Genomic DNA, 5,000 nt, shown 5'->3' on the forward strand with positions numbered 1-5,000 from the left:
AATAATTAATAATAAATCTTATTTCAACTCAAGGCCATATACATGGAATATACAAAGTATAGATAGTAACCTCTATATGAAAGTTCGTCTAAATTATGTCTGTCACATTCTTTCCAATCAGACGTATCTTTAATCTCTGCAAGTTCATTACCACATCGCTCCATCAATACAACGGAATTCCTAAAAAGGAGACTGAACCGTTATGGAGTCGGCCATTCCGTACTTAGTGGTGTATTTGTTTAACTGAATCTTCTTCTTCTTCTTCTTCTTCTTCCAATCACGCCTGCATACATTGACTTCAGAATGTTTTTTCATGAAGAGTTTTCTTCTTTCTGCGTTTTCTTGATTTTTTATTTTCCCTTTACTTTTTTTGGTGAGAGAGTTCAACAGATTGTTTAGTTTCCCCTCTTTTTCATCATCTTTTAATATGAGTGACTGCTCTCTTGTGGATGCTCAGATTGTTTATCATTCAATACACACACACACACACACACACACACACACACATATATATATATATATATATATATATATATATATATATATATATATATATAATAGAAGGCTCGGTTTATTATTAACTAAGATTTAAGTACTATAAAGTCATTTTAATGACTGTAAAAGAAGTTTCTTGGATTAACTCGCGCACTGGAATAACCAAGAAGCGAAGGACATTATAAGAAGGATTACTAAATTTCTTTAGCTTCTTTTTCAAATTTCTATCATGCAAATGCGTAGAATGGACCTGATTTGCACCTGTTAGATGTATTAAAGCAGATTCTGAGATATTCATGGTAATATTATTATTGCATTATGTTATTACACTACCTGAGACCGATCAGTTCTGTAAGAGTTTTCACTGCGTTGCCCCAAAAGAGCAAAATTCGTTTGGGCAGTCTTTCTGAGCTTTTGAGATGATTTATTCTGACATTTACTGTAATTATTTACTTGTGTAACCCAAATTAATTAAACGAATCACAGTTCGTAATTGCTTTTCTTAAAAACAATATTGCTACTCTGGCGGGGATGGTTTTTTACATGAATGAGTTTTAGTGTTATATGAAAAGATATAATTTGTTATGAATATTTTTAACATTGAATTGATGGACCTAAACTGTGAAACTAGATAAATAACTTGTTCATATGTAATTCTGTCTTCTTGTCCTTTTTATTGTAATATGACTCCTAGCTTTATTATAGGAAGTATCCAGAATATGAACGGGTAACCCAAGCCACTAGCAATTTTCCTTATATTCCGTAGTTCGTTATCCAAGAATTCAGGATGGGCAACACGAAATGCTTGCAGGAGCATCAAAGTGGATATTGATATATATATATATATATATATATATATAATATATATATATATATATATAGTGTGTGTGTGTGTGTGTGTGTGTGTATATATATATATATATATATATATATATATATATATATATATGTAATATATATATATATATATATATATATATATATATATATATATATATATATAATATATATATATATATATATATATATATATATTATATCAAAGTCCGAAAAAATAATGCAAGTTAAATTATTTGTTGTTTTTTGCATATACTACGTTGGCACTGAAATTGGTTACGCCTGATAACAATGTGTAAAAATGGCAAGCAACCATGTTGTTTTATTTCTAGCGTGATTTTGAAATACGAAATGAGTTGATTAAATTTTCCTGTGAGGTAATTTATGACATATACGCCTTTTGTATAATAGCGAAAATGTCATCTACATATCGAAGTCAAGTTCCAGATATTTGAGTAATATTAGAAATGCAATTTTTTTAACTGCAAATAATAATTGAAGAGACCTGGCGATACAGGGTTACCCATAGCCATACCAAACGCTTGTTTCATAGAATTTCCCATTAAAAAAGAGCTTACATCCACACGTACACACTTTAGTTATTTTCAAAATTTGCCTGAGGTACACTCATGGCGATTCAATAGACCCGTTTGAAGATAGAGAGCAAACATCAACACTCAAAATTCTGGAGTTGACGTCGATCGTAATGACTTTTTGATTTTTCCGTCCGGTCTAAGGAAATCGCATGGTACCCGAGGAGTTCCTACCTGCTCTGATAGCACTTTTCTAAGATATTTTGAACTTCCTAGGACAGTCATAGGCCTCAAAGGATTTTTTACTTCATGCTTTTAACCAATACAAACCATATAAAGTACCAAAGGAGAATCAGTGGAAAACCCAAAGACTAGACCTATTTTGTTTTTCAATATTCTTCTCATATTACTGCCTAATGACTTATTTACTTCGTCAAGCTGCTTTTTATAGAATTCCACCTAAATACTATTGGTCACTTGACAAATTTTCCACTTTTGAGTCATTTCTTAAAATACTCCTACTACGTTCTCTGATTTACATCACATTCTTATTTGGGATAGTCATTCATTATATATATACATGCATATACATATATATGTATATATGTCACATACATTTATATTTATCTATATATACTTGTATGTTTACATTAATATTAATATTTAATATATAGTATATTATATATATATATATATATATATATATATATATATCTATATATATATATATCTATATATATATTATATATATTATATAACAGGAATGTATTCCACATAGGAAAATTAAAAGAGTTATTCTTAGGAAATGCCCAACAGTTTTGTCCTCTAATGGACTTCTTGGAGCATTTATTAATAAACGGTCCAAGAAGAGGCCCATTGGAGGACGAAACAGTTGAGCTTTTTTCTAAGAAATACTCCTTTATCCTTTTCTTTAGCCAAACGTAAATTTTGAGAGAATAGATTTGCACCTGTAAAGCAGAGTAACCAATTTCCCTGTTTTGGACTTAGTAGAGAATTTCCCTTCCGGATCCGATATGGGATCCCTTGAGAATTGCTACAACGAACGAAGATGAAAAACAACTTAATGGCGTCTCCCTGGGATTAATTTCTGGATGATAAATGCTGTCATATCACATCAGGGCTAGCTACTGGCCGATGTCAAGACCTCCACATAGAAGTCACTCGTACTTAAGGGACTCATGCCCCTTTTGCTATTGTTATATGGTTTCAGATTGATTTGGCGAACAATCATTAAAGTAAGAACTTCCTGCCAATTTACTAAAATTCACACGTCTCATGGGAGGGGGTTCCTTGGCTTATCTCTAGCTTTCTACTACCTGACCTCGCCCCTTTTTACCTGACCTGGTCCTTAGCATTGTTGTCGGGCCCTCGAGTTCCCGACTCCGCCTCCTCGCACCTGCATACCCCTCAACCTCTCCTGAACCACCTGCAGTTGTATTGTTCTCTCTGTTTTGCACTTCCCTGCTGGCGTTCAAATGACTTTTCCAGATTCCGGTAGACGATTAGCAGTGAGGATGAAGGATCCGAGACAAATTGCCTCTCAACAGACTCGGGCTTGGGTTTTGAGAACAACGATATTCAGTTTGGACAGGATGTCACAGGTTCAGATTCTTGAGTATAAATTCGGTCTGGTTTGGCCTATCAAATTGAATTTGCTCGTGACTATACTCTGTTTTTTTCCATCTGTCCATCTGCCTGTGGTGTTTTTGTATGGTAACACTGCGTCCCGGGCTTTAGACAGTTACATTCAGCTTACATTCAACGATTATAAAAATATCCTATTTCGAATATTAACGGTGTAATTTGCATACAGTAAATTATGAAAACACTTTTCAGTTGCAAATGTACACCCAGATATCCTTTTATTTACCTAAAACTTACACATAGCGTAACTAAAGCCCGAGTATAGTAAGACGCGGCATACTGCCCTGACCTGGAGATATCATCCTGATTGTGACTGAGTACTCATGGCAGTCAGTTCTGCTCTTTGGCTCCAGCTCTGTCGCAGTGCACTATACCCGGAAGTGGTCTCGTGCCTGATGACTCTGCCTACCGCTCTTCCTGAACATCGTCTTGAAGCTGTAGTGGCTAGTAATATCAAGAACTGTGTATCAAGCTTCTGCTCACGAATCTGATTGACGAACGCCCCTGGCTTGGTTCTTGATTGATGGAGAATTATTTTCTAACTCTTCGGTGAAGCCCTGTAAGCAACCTACGTCCTCTTGGAGGACCTGGTACGGACTACACTCGTCATTCTACAATCTGAGGTAACTGAAGCTGAACATTTGTTCTGTAAGCCATGCATCCATTTCTGTCTCCCTACGAGACCAGTGAGTATTTTGTGTGATATAACTATTACGTTGATTGAATTTTGCTACTCTAAAATAACATTTAAGCTTAAAGCAGTTCATGTAATATCGAAGAATTAATCATCCTGAGAAGTCTTACATTTTGCTGTGTAACTTTTGCTTTTACAATTACCAGCATTTCATGCCGGAATACTTTGCAGATTTGTGTAGACTGCCCCATTGTGTGCTTGCCCCTGTAGATCAACAGTGCCACTCACTCAACTCTGCCAGAGCCAATATTGGGGTATCATATTCCTGAATACCAGCTATTCTCAAGCTCGTTTACAGTGCTCCACTGCATAGTGTTATTGTGCATTGTTAAATTTAGTTCATAAACCATACACTTATGTCCATACTTGACTTTGTAGGATAAATAATTGCTTGCATTTTGGTGGCACTTTGCTTTGCTATTGTGAATAGTAGGAGTAACTACACAAGTGCCACGGGGCCAGATAGTGCCCTTGTAATTGTATATCTTCCGATTTCCCTTTTAAAAATCATATTAATTTATAAACAGAGACGTGTTATATTCAATGCTTATCTGGGTTAATGATTTCGGATATTCAAAAGGAGTATACTCATACTCTTACTTTTCCGTTCATAATCAGCGTGCCATTAGGCAGAATGCGTAGATTGCGCACAAGCAAATAATTTTGAAACTTCCAAAATTTTGTATTTTGTAACTTTGCATTGTAACTATGACAATATATTTGTTTATTTATATATTTGTCTATTCATATATTTATACATCTATATATTCACACAG

At 34.5% G+C, this 5,000-nt stretch overlaps 1 long non-coding RNA gene across 2 annotated transcripts in view; it reads left to right on the forward strand.

Moving 5' to 3' along the window:
- The window catches only part of LOC135213951 (uncharacterized), a 107,321-nt gene that overhangs the window by 28,557 nt on the left and 73,764 nt on the right, over nt 1–5,000 (forward strand). The gene's annotated exons all lie outside the window — the stretch shown is intronic.

Source organism: Macrobrachium nipponense, chromosome 43, assembly GCF_015104395.2.
Source record: "Macrobrachium nipponense isolate FS-2020 chromosome 43, ASM1510439v2, whole genome shotgun sequence".
Lineage (NCBI taxonomy): Eukaryota > Metazoa > Arthropoda > Malacostraca > Decapoda > Palaemonidae > Macrobrachium > Macrobrachium nipponense.